Below are 17,032 nucleotides of genomic sequence, written 5' to 3'. Positions count from 1 at the left end.
TCGACCCCCAAGCTTATTAAATCACCTGGCGCATCATACGCACGACCATATTGGTCACCACTTACACCGGGTCCTCTTTCTCTTCGCTTCTCCTCCATCACCTGCGAATCCCTCATCCGGTTAATGAGCACATCATCACGATCCGAACACAGACTTTGGACCAATTCTTTTACTTCCTCCTTTATCTCTTTCTTATCCTCTCTCCGTCGCTTCTTAATTTCGCTCACCCCTTCTTCCACTTCCTCTAATTTTTGCTTCATCTCCTTCATCTCTTCGTGCGCCCCTTTAAGTTCTTCCTCTAACTCCACTTTATTTTTTTCTATGTGCTCCCGCACCTCCCGCTCTTTAACCTCCATTACCTCTACCACCTTGTCCATTTTCCTCGTCAGGTCCTCATGTACCGTCTGGCACTCTTTTTTAATTACCCCTACGTCCTTTTTCATCTCCTTCTGTGTCGATTTTAAACCCTCTATTACCGCTGTGTTCTTCTTTACCTGGTCCCCCAACTCCTTTTGTCCCACTGTCAGTTGTTCTACTCCCAGCGTCAACTCCTCTATACCACCTTGCAATTTTACAGTCCCCTTTCTCACCTCTTTCTCCATGCGCTCCTTACAGTGCCTCACCTCCTCGCGCACTCCTCCGACCTCCTCACTCACTCCTCTTCTGATCTCCTCTCCCATCACTTGCATCTCCTGCCCAGATGCCACCCTCATCTGCTCCATTTCCTCCCTGTGAGCATCCAGTTTGGTTTCTACCCCCATTCTGACCCCCTCTATCTGCTGCCCCATTTGGTTAACTTCCCTTTCCGCTTGGTCCCTCATGTCCCTCAATTTGCCTTCCATGGTGTTTTCTAACCCCTCTAACCCTTTTTGCATCCCTTCCATTTGATTCTCTTGAGCGGCCATTCTGTTTTCTACCCCCGTTAACCCCTCCTGTATTTCCCCTAATCTATCGTCTAATTTCCCAAATTTCATGTCTAATCCCTTAAAATTATTGTCTAATCCCTTAAAATTATTGTCTAACCCCTCACTGGTACCCCTCGCTTCGTCCCTCATTACCCCCAATCGCTCACTCCGAGCCCTCGCTTCGTCCCTCATTACCCCCAATTGCTCACTCCGAGCCCTCGCTTCGTCCCTCATTACCCCCAATTGCTCACCCTGAGCATCCATCCGGTTCCCCATTTGTCCCATTTTGGCTTCTAGCCTGTCCATAAGGGCCCCCATTTGCAGGAGGAAAAGGTTCGGATCCACCAGGGGCGCTGTCACGGTCGCCGGCGCGGTGACCAGCGAGGCGCCATTTCGCGCGTCTGCTACCCCCGCTGTTTCGCTCTCCTCACGTGTCTCAATTTGGTCCTGGACCGACCCTGCTTCACTCTCCCCTACCGGACCCCAGCCGTCTTGATCCGCCATAGCGCGACTTTCAAAATTCGAGTTTTTATTATTTATTTTTTTTGTAAAACACAATCAAATTTCGCTGTTATAATTTCGAGCGCGTAAACGCGCTCCGGGTCCAATCTCACTCCTCGACACCAATTGTTACAGATACGGCTTTGATGGTATGGTGGGCCGAGCGGGATGGCCGCCGTATCCGTACAAGTTACCCGATTGTACTCGAACGTCGACGAAGCCGCGCTATGCTGGCTCAATAAGGAAAAGAAGACACCCGGCTGGATTATAATCACACAATACGACACCAGGGGTTCAGTTCTCAAGACCTCCGGAGGAGGTTATATTAAGGCGGAAAAGGTTAGATTACAGGGACAAGAGGGAAACATAGGAAGGTGGGCACTTAGACACAACCTTATATTAACCCTAGACAGACCACAGATAAACGGGACAACGCTGACTCACACGGGGTTTGATGGCCAGGAAAGCGGGTAGCGATCGCTCCAGGTGCACCTGTGCTCAGGGCAGGATCACGTACGGTGGGGTCCAGAGATGCTGGTGTGGTCGCTCAGCGCTCGGGAGGGTGGCGTCTTGTCTTTCCAAGCTCGGGGCGCATCTGACGTCACGTCCGGCAAGCGGCTGCGTATATCCGGCGGGGAGTCACGCCCTCGCTCGTTAGCTCCGCCCCATATGGCATCGGCCCATGGCTTCTCATTGGGTGCGGGGGTTACCGGCTCCGCCCTTGACGAGGGGCCGACAGGGAGCCCCCTTCTGGGTAACCCCGTCGAGCACATGTTCAATGGCGGCCAACCGAGCCGGAGTGAGGACGCAAAGCCGCTGTTGTTGTGGTTGTTGTTGGAGCTTGAGATGATGGGAAGAGATGCGGGGAGGTATGGGAAGGTCCTAAACTCCTACTGGTGCCATATCATCACATTCTGGTGCAACGAAGAGTCATAATTAATGGAAACAAGTCCTTAACTGACATAGATTAAGAATAACTAGCAAGATGTCCTATAATTGTCTACGTGTGGTGCGGGGGACCTGGGCACGACATTTAATGGGGGAATGAAGGGGAAGATCGGCTCTAATGGGTGTTGTTTACAGACAATGGGACTAGGGAATGGGGTAAGGGGAGAGTTGGGGAGTATCGGAGAAGATAGGGGAATATTTACAAGCGGATATGGAGGTCAAATTCCATATTCGCAACAGTATTTATGGGTCCTCGGGGTATTTGGAGACTTGGTGGTCTGAAGGGTCTTGTGGGATCTTACAAGTTCTTCAAAGGTCCAATGGGTTTCAGCAGTCCAAAGTGTCGAAAGGTACATTCCGATAGTATTGTTGTAAGAAATCAAGATATACAACATTGTCCCAATAGTAGGTTTAATTCAGTTTCGATCTCTGGCAACACCTGTAAGAAATCATCAAGCATTGTGTCAGTATTCCGTAATCATGGAAGTAGCAATCAATTAACAATTGGAGCAAGCAAGCCTGGATCATCTAGATATACGCACCATTCGAGGATACACTATCACACAGAATAAATGTCACAGGAATGTCTCGGAGCGATGTTCGTCTGAGTTCTTATAGAAGCCTCTCAGTGGTTGGAGACAGCATAACACCTGGGTTCAACTTAGACACAATTTCATTACATTCTCCCCGCCGTTAGAACTACACTTCTGCGACAGCAGAAATCAAGCCAGCAGTACATAGCAGCAGAGTAATATCAGTGGGCGTCAGATGCCAGTCCATGTCAGTCAGTCCAACCATAGCGGTCGGGGCGACGAATCTTTCTCCCGGCGCGGGTCCGGTAACTACCGGGTACTACATCCCCAAGACCGGAGTCCCCCGCGTCAGAGTAGCCGCCTAAATCGGGTGACGGCAGTGGCCCCACAGGGCCAGTCGGATCGGGTGCATGTTGCGATGAGGAAGCCGGCAGATACTCCATAGGCTGATCATCGGGCGGATCAACGGGATCGTAAGCTGGTTCGTCAACTTCCCCGCATGGGGCCAGGTGGTGTACTGAGACCGTCGACTCCCGTCCATTGGGCAACAACACACGAGCATGCTCGGGGTTAGCCTGGAGAACCTGCACCATATCCACCATGAGGTCATATTTACTCATGCGAACTGCACGTTTGAGAAAAGACGGTCCCGGCTCAGCAAGCCCACCCGGTAAAGGTCGGGTACTACCTGAACGCCTCGGGTAATGAAACATTCGTTCGTGGGGAGTTTGATTGGTAGCAGTACACAATAAAGTCCTGATCGAGCTTAATGCCCCGGGTAGTGACCAAGCCCATTTGTCTAGTCCTCGGCCGCAGGACTTAAGACTCAGAGTAACGGCCCTCCATATAATGCCATTAAAGCCTTCGACCTGTCCATTCACCTGTGGCCTATACGGAGTAGTATAGCTCGAAGCTACATTATGCTGGAGCAAGAACTTCCTCACATCCTGGGACAAGAACACCGCGCCACGATCGGTGTGCACATAGGCCGGATTCCCAAACATAGAAGACAAGATCTGCAGGCACCGGATAACCGTAGCAGCAGACATATCTCCGCACGGGAAAGCAAAAGGGAATCTAGAGAACTTATCAACGATCGTGAGGAGATAGCGAGAATTACTTGAAGCCGGTGACGCCGGCAGTGGTCCTTTGAAATCCATCGCCAATCTCTCCCACGGCCTAGTGGCTTGGACTAGCGTGCCCATATGAGGGTTGTCGAAGCGAGGTTTGAGTTCAGCGCATACGGAACAAGTGCGACAGAGCTGACGAATATCCTCAACGGAATAGGGCAAGTTACGACTTCTGTTACATGCTCCTCCACGACCCCCTGGTCACGGTGTACCTCCGAGCCCCGAGAGGAGTCACGGCAGAAAAATGTGTTATTCTGTATGTCAAAGATCAATGGAGAAGCCACCCCAATTGTTACTCACAAACAAATATTGTATTAAGATCACACAAGAATAACAGTACAACAATAATAGTAATCAAAAGTACAATCAATATGTCCTACGATGGTACCATCAGTTTTGTAATATATAACTCACTGTGCTCCAAGTGAGTGAAACAATAACATCCCCAATGTCTCTTATTCCCGGCTTCAAGCCCAAAGTTGATTCGCTCCAGCGATCGCCAGAACGATGTCCAATCGAGACCAGAATCCCATGCGGATGGCAAGTACAGTCACACAGCCCAAAGCTGCACAAAGGCGCCCTCAAGGCGACTGGGACATCACACCCTCGGGTATGGACTTTCACAGCTCAGTCGGCGAACCGCAAATGAATCCTCAGAAGCCACGGTGCACACACACACACCAGATACGTCTGAAAGCGGTGAAAACGGCTGACGAAGCAAAGAAACCTTGCTCGATGCGCGAAGAGCGCGAGTCAAAATGGCCGACGACCTGTTCTTGAGATGTAACGGCCCGGCGATAATTCTCCTCGGAATCCACCGCCAAAAAACCTGACACGCAGGTTGATCGGTCACAGCGATGACAACTCTGTCGCAGGAATCCCTTTCCCGGAAACCCGAAAGTTCGCTAGTGAATCTTGCTCGCCAACGTTCGCTCCAGACCGCAAGTAGCTCGGCTCCTTGTCCGACTCACTCGCTCCGCCATTTTCTCTCCTCTTATTCCTCTTCGTCGTCCGATTCCCGAACCGGTTTCCTGTTTCTTTTAACATTAACTTTTTTACCTTTTGAAAACAGTTCATGAACAATAAACCTTTTGAACACAATAATAGTACATGGAATCAGAAATATTTACAGTGGATGCAAACCACCACAACGGAAGTGACGAATCCGTAACACTTCCCCCTCTCAAGAAAGAAAGTTTGAACATAGTGAAACACTCATGGGGAACGCATCGCAATCCACAAGTGGGCGGAGCTTCGCGGAATAATTTTGAACCCACTTGGAATAATGAGCAAACAGCCCGAGAGCACGCTTCAATGAAGCACGATCGCAGGGCGGGGCCATGTTGAGCAAGGGTCGCAGACACTCCTTATCCGGAGCGACAGAGCCGTGGGTCACGGTGTACCCCAGGAGATCTATTGTGCGAGTAGAGTAGCGACATTTAGCCTCGTTCATAGTCGAGCGCTACCTGTGCGCGACCTCGAGGAAGCGCTTCAGATTAGCATCATGATGTTCTTTGTCATACCCGCAAACCGTGAGATTATCCAGATAAACAGACATCGGTTAAGTTCTCCTTAGCGATGAGGTCGTCCATAGCCCTTTGAAAACACGCAACCCCGTTCGTGACCCCGAAAGGTAGCCGGGTGAACTGGTACAACCTCTGGCCTGATTCGAACGCAGTATGGATGCGATCCGCCGCGGAGATGGGGATCTGATGATACGCACTACGGAGATCGAGAGTGCTATAGACCGAGTACTGTGTCACCTGTCGTACCAGGGAGTCCATTCCCTGGAGTGGGTAGGCATCCAATTGGGTAAACCGATTAATCGTCTGCGAATAGTCGATTACCATGCGTTTGCGATGTGATTAGGTCTGTTCCACCAGAACTTGGGCCCGCTAAGGCGACCGACTAGGTTATATGATACCTTCCTTTAGTAGCTGCGCAGTCTTTTCCGCAATGAATTGCATGTCAGCTCGTGAGTCGCATCGCGATTTAATCGCAACAGGTGTACAGTCTGTGGTCATATTGGGAAACAGCGACAGTGGCTCAATTTCCATCCCTGCAAGAGCACACACAGCAAGAGTATCGGTACCACCAAATTCCATTTCCAAGCGCCCATGTCGCTGGAGAAAATCATGTCCTAACAAAACTTCTGCACATAATGCTGGTAAGACCATTAAATGCACATCCGGAAACATTCGACCCTTAATGACAAGCTTCAGACGACATTCCCCCTTTGTGCTAAGCCAAAGCCCTTGAGAAGCCATGAAGATTCTGCGTTTTATCCCAAAAATCGGCCAACCATGCTTCTGAACAAGTCGAAAATCAACATAACTATCAGTGGATCCCGTGTCAATTAAAGCATTTGCAAAAATTCCTTCAATCATGAGTGGGATAATCGCACATGACAGGCCAGGTGGCCCTGTAGATGTCGAATCGTCAAGAGGAGGCGCTCGAGCCTCGCGTGTGGATCCGACGCCAGCTAATGTCTTTCGTGCCGTTGAATTTGCTTGTAAGCCCGTCGTGCCGCCTCCAGAGGGCGCTCGTGCCACGCGCGAAGATCCCAGCTTTTGTGCAGTCAAAGTAGCTTGTAGGTCGATCGTGCCGCCTCCAGAGGCGCTCGTGCCACACGTGGAATTTTGAAGCCAGCGTTCGCCTTTCGTGTAGTCAAAGTAGATCGTAGGTCAATCGTGCCGCCTCCGGAGGGCGCTCGTGCCACGCGCGGAGTTTCGAAGCCAGCGTTCACCGATCGGGTGGCCGATCCCGGAAGTTGGCTGGGCGTTGAAAGAATTCCTGTCACGGACGGTCGTGCCACGTACTGAAGTGATTGATCGAATTGTTTAGTCGGCGCGGCGAGTCTCATCAAGGTCGAGATCTCAGCTCGGGGCCCACGGAGAGGGGCGATCCCAATCATGGTCGAGCGAGGTGCACCGTGCGCCGTTCGTACCGCGGGCGCGGAGATAAACACATTCAGCGCCGGGCGAGCTCGCCGGCCTCGTGACGCTCGACAGACTTTTGCAAAGTGACACTTTGCTTCCTTAGACGGACAAACTGACCTGAGATGGTTCCGGTTCCCGCAGAAGTAGCACTTCACGTTACTTCCTGGCTTGGGTCCGGCAGCAGCTGCCGCCGTCAACCCCGGGTCGGGATCCTCGAGAGTATCCGTTGTCCCCGATTCGGGCGGAGGTGCAGGTGCCGCATCCTCGATCTCGGCGGTAGCTCTCTCCGGTCATGTCTGTCGAGATATCCCCGCAGTGACGTATGGGCGTTCATGCGAGTCAGATTGCTCCCGCGCTTCGGTGTACACGTGAGATAACCGAAGGGCTTCTAGGGTCAAGTCGGGTTCTTCAAGTCGTCTTTGTCTGACGACCGGCGATCTTAGACGTGAGACAAAAGCATCGCGGACAAGGTCATCACAGACTTGTTCATGGGTGCATACCACAGGGGTACTGTCCTTCAGTAGCCGTCGGAGGTCTTGAGCGAATTGGTCTAAGGTCTCCGTGGGCTGTTGTCGACGAGACGCAATCAAATGTCTGGAGTAGACCACGCTTCGTTTTTATATGTAGATACATTTCAACTCGGCCACAGCAGCATCGTACGTCGTGCACTGTTCAATGGACATGTACACTGTATGGTGCACCTTGGATTGCAGCACGGCGAGCTTCGTGTCAGCAGTGATTCCCTCCTAGTCAGGGCCCTTAGGGATATTTTGGTTCAAATTCTTCCAAAAGCATCAAATTTGGCGCAGATGTTGCCCATGCCATACTCTTTCGATTTCTGACGGGCGCCAAGGGCGGTATGATTCGGGGACCATACCGGTCCATCCCGCCATGTCACCTGACCTATGACGTCATAATTAGGATATGCATCCAATCACATGGCGTACTATAAGTGGTCAAAGTTCAAAATGAATCGATCGAAAAATGAAGGCAGGGATCCATTTGTTAGGTTTTCATAAAATCCAATATGGCCGCCAGGTCACATGACCTATGACGTCATATTTATGACATGTATACAATCATGTATACATGAACCCGGATCATGATCGCACAAAAATTAAAGGGGAACGGACATGAGTATAGACATCAAATGCTTAAGATTAATTAATTGTAGCAACAAAAAAGATTAAGTTTGGCGCAAAAATTGTTGCGTGAATCTAGCATGCGTGAATCGTGAGATATCCGAGTTTTAAAATGCCAATAGCAGACTATTTCTCGTTGCAGACAATAATCTGCCCTCCACGATGTGACGTCATCGGAGGAAGCTGATGTGACTGCGCAATAGTAAACAATGGCAGACACCGACCCCGATAGTTGCGTAAGTCTGGATATCAGCGATATTTCTGACCAATCTGATGCAGAAAATGAAGAGAAAGTTAATAATCTTGGGGAATCACACTCGATTCTCCCATACAGATTCGAACCATACCGTCCAGAGAGGGAAGAAGAGAAATCGTCGGACACAGACAAAATGGCGATCGATTTTGATCTCTGGCACCTCCAAAATACTGAATGGTATTCATTTTTATGTCTCTTTTTTAATTGAAAAAGTTTCTTTTTCTGGTCAATGGAATACATAACTAATATTTGCAAATAATATGTTGAAATATGTCTGAAATATGTTGAAATAACTGACAAAGACACTACTGCTACGACTACTACAATTACTACGCCTACATCTACTACAACTACCATTACCACTACCACTACTACTACTACTAGTCTACTACCACTACAACTAGTCTACTACAACTACTACTAGTCTACTACTACTACTACTAGTCTACTACCACTACAACTAGTCTACTACTACTACTGCTAGTCGACTACAACTACTACTAGTCTACTACTGCTACTACTACTACTAGTCTACTACAACTACTACTACTAGTCTACTACTGCTACCACTACAACTAGTCTACTACGACTCGTCTACTACTACTACTACTAGTCTACTACCACTACAACTAGTCTACTACAACTACTACTAGTCTACTACAACTACTACTAGTCTACTACTACTACTACTAGTCTACTACAACTACTACTAGTCTACTACAACTACTACTAGTCTACTACTGCTACTACTACTACTAGACTACTACAACTACGACTAGTCTACTGCAACTACTACTATTACTATTACAACTACTATCACTACTATGACACTAACAACTACCACTACAACTACTACCACTACCAATACAACTACTATTACCACTACTGGTACAACTACTACAACTACTATTAATACTACCACTAATACAATTACTATTACTACTACCACTACAACTACTACTACCAATACTGCTACTACTACCACAACTACTACTACGACTACTACTACTGTTACTAATACTATTGTTACTACTACTATATACTAATACTACTACTCTTTTTGAATGATACCATTGTATTTTTCCCATCCACCAGCTAAGTGAGGCAAGCAGACGCGACACTCACCTTGCCATGTATCCGACGGATGTTGCACAAAGTCGTGAATGTGAAGCACCATTGTGACCGTCACAACGACTGGGCATGATTCCAACTGATCGTAACGAAAACAAAGCGATGTTCTGATCGTCACGAAGCCAACAAGGCTTTAAGAACAAAAACTGGGTTACTTCGCAAACGTCATTTCCGGTTTGCGGTTTTGACAAAACTGATTTTGCTTGTTCGGCGATATTTTGACAAATTCTAATAAAACCGCGAAGATATTTGTGAAATGAACTCAATAGAAGTGTTTAAGATATGTTTATGTTTCGAAATCTGCAAAGTTGTTTTGGTCGTGTCTGTTCTCCTTTAAACACAAGGATATGGCATACAGTTCATAAAACATCAAAATCCGTACCTTTGTAATTAGACTGATGAACTGCATATGGCTGAAAATTAGGAAATAGACATGTAAATATTTCCTCTAATTGTCAAAAATAAGGTCAGAGTTCGATTACCCAACCCAGAAACATAAAATGGTGAACCTCACGTAAATCTTGACAAAAAACTCAAAAACCGACATGTTTGACTCAAAAATGACCTTTAAGATGACCTTGAGGGTTGACCTTGACCTCGAATCATCAAAATAACATCATAATTGGATTCCTCGACCTCGAAAACCCCTGAAAAGTGGTATCGTACATGATTCCAACCCTTTTGGTTATTTAACTGATTCTCCTCTAATCCGGGTGGCGGCCATTTAGTATTACGCCAATATGGGGCCCCCGGGGGGGGGGGGGGGCGCCCGTCTTGGCGCCCGTCAAAAATCGAAAGAGTATGGCATGGGCAACATCTGGGTCAAATTTGGTGCTTTTGAAAGAACTTGAACCAAACGGCCCCAAAATATCCCTAAGGTAAGGGCCCTGACTACCCTGCGAATTGAATTGATTAGCCAAGATCTTCAGCCAATGTGTCAGCTGCGCGGCCGCGTCCATCGCCTGGGGATCCGCACCGAAGACTGGAACTTGGATTAGCTTATGAGCCATGTCGTACTCGTTCGAGACGAAGAGAGGAAACTGAATTAATTGTTGTAAGAAATCAAGATATGCAACATTGTCCCAATAATAGGTTTAATTCTGTTTCGATCTCTGGCAACACCTGTAAGAAATCATCAAGCATTGTATCAGTAATCCGTAATCAATCTAATCATGGAAGTAGCAATCAATTAGCAATTAGAGCAAGCAAGCCTGGATCATCTAGAACTAGATATACGCACCATTCGAGTATACACTATCACACAGAATAAATGTCACAGGAATGTCTCGGAGCGATGTTCGTCCGAGTTCTTATAGAAGCCTCTCAGTGATTGGATACAGCATAACACCTGGGTTCAACTTAGACACAATTTCATTACAAGTATATCATTAATATATATATTGAAAACTCACATGGCTGGAGAAGATAATATAGTAGTTTCTTCTTCTTCAAGCAATAGCTTCTGGCTGTAAGACCAATCGTATTGGAATGTTAAACACATGTTCCACTTTATGACTACTGCATTACTTTGAAGTTTCACAACGATCAATGAAGCGGTTCAAGAGATATAATTTTTTAAAGATTTTCATTCAATCCAATATGGTCGTCAAACCATGTGACGTATGAATTATTCAACGACAGCGTGGTATACACAAGGCATGGGGAACATATGTGTGAGGTTTCCACTCAATCCGTTCATTCATTCTGGAGTGGCTTTTTAAGGGTTTATTCTTCAAAAAATCATAGCCGCCAAACCATGTGACTTAGGACCTCATAGTCGTTTGTCATGGGTACATGCAATCGTGCATGTAATGTTTTGCCTTGATCTGTTTAGACGTTTCGGATAAAAAGGGTTTTTTAGTGTTTTTTATGCCTTTTGTGTTAAAACAAATATGGCGGCTGAACCACGTGACCGATGACATCATTATTATTTTTTTCTCCACCAATTTATCCCGAGATGACGCTCAATAAATTTCATCTGTATCGGATGAAGTTTTGTACTTGTCGAATTATGACGTCATAATGGAGGCACCTATGACATCATTAACATATGTTATTCCCCATGGAAAGTTCTTTACAATGAGCCATGTCTCAATGTTTTTGACGCAGCGCTTTTGAAGATATTGAGGTGCAAGGTTTTTCGGTTTTTCCAAGATGGCGCCTGTACCACGTGACCTATGATGTCACAATTATCATAAAAAAATTCAACAGGAGGAGATGCACCTATGGTGAAAATTTCTGGTCAATCAGACCAACGGTTGCAGAAAAAAGCATACTTATTCTGCGCGGACAAATAGATCGACAGACAGACAGACAAACAAACGGACTCCAATGCAATGCCCTCTCCTCTGGCGAGGGTAATAAACATTTGCAGATTTGATTTTAGTGTTTTTGAAACTGAACAAATTCTTCTCTTGGGTCCGATTGTGATGTTATCAACATTCCGTGTGTTTCAAAGTTGTAATTTTAAAATTTTAATACAGGTATGACAAGTTTTGATGAAAGAATTGCAAATAAATGTGAAAAGCATTTTTTTTTTTTTTTCAAATGTAAGAATGCACTTATTTTCTCAAAATCCACCTCGAAGATCACTTTTTATGCCTCCGCCCCCGAAGGTGGCCGGAGGCATTATGGTTTTGGGATGTCCATACGTCTGTCCGTCTGCACGGGCTAAACCTAGTTTTTCTCAGGAACCACATGTCCGATTGAGACGCAAATTTCAGGGTAGGAGTGACACCCATGCAGAATGTTTTTTATGATAATTGTGACGTCGTAGGTCACGTGGTATGGCAGCCATCTTGGATTAAATGCAAATATTTAAAAAATCATTGCTCGGAAACTGCTGAATGGTAAAATTTGAAACTTGGCACCAATTACTCCCAATGAGGAACAAAAGCATGATGATATAGGTGAAGTGGTATACCAGGCACAAATGTTTTAATCGAATTCCTTATCCGAAAAATCTGAAATTGCGTGCACATGATGTATGACCCATTTGTATTGAAATATTCAATTTATGACTGGTCACATGGTTTGGTAGCCATATTGGATTTAACCTAAATCCCTAAAAAACATCTTCTCCCAAACCACCAAATCGATTAACTTGAAACTTTACGTGTGTAATTGACTAGGCCTGGCAATTAAAAGATGACCACGAAAACGTCATTGGTCACATGGTGTGGCAGCCATATTGGATTGAAGGAAAATATTATATAATTATATATCTGAAACTGCTTACCCTATAAATGTGAAATTGTACAAATATCATCTAACACCATTGTTGCATATAGTTTGAAAATGATGTCGTAGGTCACGTGGTTTGGCAGCCATCTTGGATAGAAAGATGAACCTTATCCGATCAACACGAAACTTCACAAACGTGATCCCCTAACCATACATATGCAGAGTGTACATTTTTAAGGTCATATGCCACGTGGTGTGGCAGCCATATTCGCTTGAATGCCGATAATTAAAAAAATTACCTTCTCTGAAACAGCTTCACCGATCGATGTGAAATCTGCCATGGCTCTTAAAAATGCGATACTTGAAAACAGCTGAAGGGATTTAAATCAAACTTGTTTATTTTTAGGACCATGAACAAGGGCATCTACCAGGTGTGGGACTATGCGGAGGCATATTGGCAACAGTCGCATTGCTCTTGTTAATTCTTACTTCCGCCACTGATTGTGGACGAAGGTTATGTTTTCTCCCCTGGTTTGTCTGTGTGTATGATATCTCAAAAATTGGATTCGGACGAAACTTGGTGGACACGTTCGTTGGGTGTGTGACAAGGATGAAATGATTAGATTTTTGGTGAAGATCCGGATCTGGACACTGGAATTTTGAAGTGATTCTTCAACTTTTAGTGATGGGGCTAAAAACGATATCTCAAACGACGATATCTCAAAATCACGATATCTCAAAAGGATATGGACATATTTGGGCGAACATTGGTGGACAGGTTTGGTGTGTGACAAGGACGAATCAATTCGATTTTCGTGTTGTTCCGAATCCTGATACGAGAATTTTGGGTTTTTGAAGTGATTCGTCATTGAGGGATGTGGCCCAAAACTAGTCTATATAGAGCATGATATCTCAAAACGTTGTGGAAAAGTTTTGACAAAGCGAGGTGGATGAGTTGGTTTGGTGACGAGAACAAGCGAATTTGATTCTGGTACAGGTCTGGATACAGATCCGGTCTATCAATGGGATACAAAACATACACTGTTCAGCCTGGTGGAAGTATGCGCTCGACTGAGTGCCTGTTCTTATTTATTTTAAAAAAAATCTTGTTATTTTATTCTTTCTTGTTCTTGTATTATTATTATTTCTTGTTATTTAGTTATTGTTATTTAATTATTTTATTTTTATTTCCCCGCCTCTCCCCCACCCCTCTTCCCGTGCCTCCTCCCCCTCCCCCCCCAAGCCCTCTCCCTCCCACACATCTCCCGATGTCCCTGTTCTCTACAGTTGAACTTGTGTGCTTTCCTCTCTCTCCCCATCTTGTCTCCCGCTCCCTTTATTATATGTTTTTTATGTGTCCGTTTTTTTTTGTTTTTGTGATTAATGTTAGCTCTTACACAAGCTTCGATCTTGTATACAACAACAGGCATTTTAAGGCTATTTTCCCTGCAAGAGCGGGGGTTAGCCTTGCGGTCCCCATGACAATCTTCTCCATTTTGCCCTATTTTCTGCATCTCCCCTTGTTAACCCCCTTGCCCGCATTTCTTCTTCGACCATCTTTAGCCAAGTCTTTCTTGGTCTTCCCCGTCCTCTACTTCCTTCTACATTCATTTCCATCACTCTTCTCAACCAGTCACTTTCATCCTTCCTCAACACATGACCAAACCATCTCTTCACAGCATCCATCACAGGCTCTATTCCCATCATTTTTTGCAATTCATTTGTCTTCCTCTCTCCCAACGATACTCCACACATCCACCGAACCATTCGCATTTCCACCCTTTCCAGCGTTCGTTGCTGCTCCACGTTCATTACCCATGTCTCGCTCCCATAAATCATAACACTTCCCACACATGCAGCAGACACCTTTCCCTTCAGCTTCAACGACATTGCCCTCCTCGTCAGCACGCCACTCGGTTCCCGAAACTTCTTCCATGTACATCTCACTCCAGCAACCGTTGCAGAGTCTGATCCACCTTCTCCATTCAGCATGTCTCCGAGGTAACAAAATGTTTTCACACCTTCCAGCTTCACGCCGTCTCCAAGATCCAACTCAACATTTCCCCCATCTGCAGCTCCCTCTGTGCACACCTTACACTTGAATGTAGCTGCCACACTGGTTAATGACCCTCTCAAACCACTACATTTTTGATGAACCCACTCAGCGCACATTGTACATTGAATGGAATTCAGTCCGACACCCTTCCTGCACACATCACACGGCCACTTCCCAGTTCTTTCCACCTCACCACATGCTTTACCACTTGCCATCACCTTTGTTTTTCCGATATTCACCTTCAGACCTTTTGTCTCCATACATTCCTTCCACTTGTTCATTCTCTCCGTCAGTCCATCCATACTTTCTGCAAGCATCACCAGATAATCTGCATACAACAACTCCCACGGTAAACCCTCCTTTACGTTCTGAGCCAGCACCTCCATCACAGCTACAAATAGAAGTGGACTTAATACTGACCCCTGATGCACTCCCACCTTCACCTAAAACTCACCACTGTTCCCGTCCTTCGTCCTCACAGCTGTGCGCCCACTTTTGTACATTGCAATCACTACTCTGATCAACCCTTCCTCCACTCCTAACTTCCTCAATGCCCATGTCACTACTTCAGGTGGAACCCTATCGAATGCTTTCTCCAGATCAACAAACCCAAGAAACAACTTCTTCCTCTTCTCCATGTACTTCTCCTGCAACTGCCTCACAATAAAAAGCGTGTCTGTCGTTCCTCTTCCTGGCATAAATCCAAACTGCATTTCGTCAATCTTCACTTTCTTCCTTATCCTCCTCTCCAACACCCTTTCCAATACCTTCCTTGCATGCTCCATTAACTTTATCGCTCGATACGAGCCACAGTCTGGAGGGTCACCTTTCCCCCTGTATAGAGGGACGAGGGTACTCAGTTTCCAATCCACTGGAATGCGGCCTTCTTTCACCACCAGATTGCAGATCTCTGTCATTCTCTTCACACCCCAACTTCCCGCTGCCTTCAACATATCTCCCACAACTCCCATCGGCCCTCCCGCTTTTCTACTCTTCATTGCTTTTATCGCTTCCTCAACTTCCTTCTTGGTTATCTTCTATGCTGGTCTGAAAACTGGGTTACTCTCGATGTTGCCATCCCATTCCTTCTCTGCATTCAACAGTATTTCCATATATCTCTTCCATCTTCCTTTAATTCCATCTGGGTCAACAACGATTTGTCCCACTTCATCCTTCAAGCAATTCACCCCCATCACATCACAGCTCTTTCGCTATCTGCTTTGCAATCCTGAATACCGCTCTCTGACCGTCTTCCAAATTCAAGCGTTCTCCGAACATTTTCCTACATGCCTCCTGCGCCTTTGCTACCTCTTTCTTTGCAGCCTTTTGGCTGCCTTATAACTTTCATGCTCTGCCTTTTCTGCCCCCATACCCTTCGCCTTCTGCCACTCCTTGAACTTCTTCCTCTTCTCGTCGATCTTCTTTCCAACTTCATCATCCCACCACCATGTTTCCGAGTGCCTCGGTGGTCCTTTTGTCCATCCACATACCCCACCAACGGCTCCCAACAGACTATCTTTCATTGACATCCAACCACTTTCAAGCTCAACCACATCATCCTCTACCATACTCAGCCTCTCTTTTAATGCCTCCTTCACTGTCACCTCTTTCAACCTCCACACCTTCATTCTCGGTTGGTACTTCACCCGCCGAGCTCTCCTCGCACCTTTCACCGTTACTAGGGCATGCCCGTACTATATCTATATCTAAAATTATATCCCCCCCCCTCTATTTACATGAAATGGTTTGGTCCAAAGCGAACGGCTTGCGAGTGGTGACAATCCCCCCCCTCTATTTACATGCAATGGTTTGGTCCAAAGCGAACGGCTTCCGGAGTTTGGTAAAGAAATCGCCATCGCGTGCACAAACGCGCAGGAAAGCGAATGAATCGCAAATTCGTTTTTATTAGTTGTAAAACATAGTTTAACGCCAACATAGTTTGCAAACGTGAAATAAATGAATACGCTCTCAAATGTGCCATCCGAGGCAGAGTGTGCCCGCCACGTTCGGCACACGCGATCGTTCGCTGCTCTCTGATTGGTTGAATCGTTTTTTGGACATAGCTCGGTAAGTAATTGTCCGATTAATATGAAACCTTGAAAAGGCACATCCTCGGGTCCCCAGCAATATACCTGGCAAGTTAAAAGTATATCGGACCCGTGGTTGTCGAGAAACAGCGGTCACAGACAAACGTACAGACGTACAGACAGACAGACAGAGATTACTGGAATTATAGATAGATGTCGCAGACCACCAAGTGTTGCTGTGAAACACCCTCCTCCCCCGGGATCACCTTTGTGTCCCGGAG

General features: G+C 46.2%; 1 protein-coding gene across 2 annotated transcripts in view; it reads left to right on the top strand.

Moving 5' to 3' along the window:
- LOC137434811 (ribosomal oxygenase 1) overlaps positions 1-17,032 on the top strand; it is a 152,396-nt gene that overhangs the window by 25,809 nt on the left and 109,555 nt on the right. The gene's annotated exons all lie outside the window — the stretch shown is intronic.

The sequence above is a fragment of the Myxine glutinosa genome, chromosome 9 (assembly GCF_964187855.1).
Source record: "Myxine glutinosa chromosome 9, kmMyxGlut1.1, whole genome shotgun sequence".
In the NCBI taxonomy this organism is placed as follows: domain Eukaryota; kingdom Metazoa; phylum Chordata; class Myxini; order Myxiniformes; family Myxinidae; genus Myxine; species Myxine glutinosa.
This window is presented reverse-complemented; position numbering and strand designations above follow the sequence as displayed.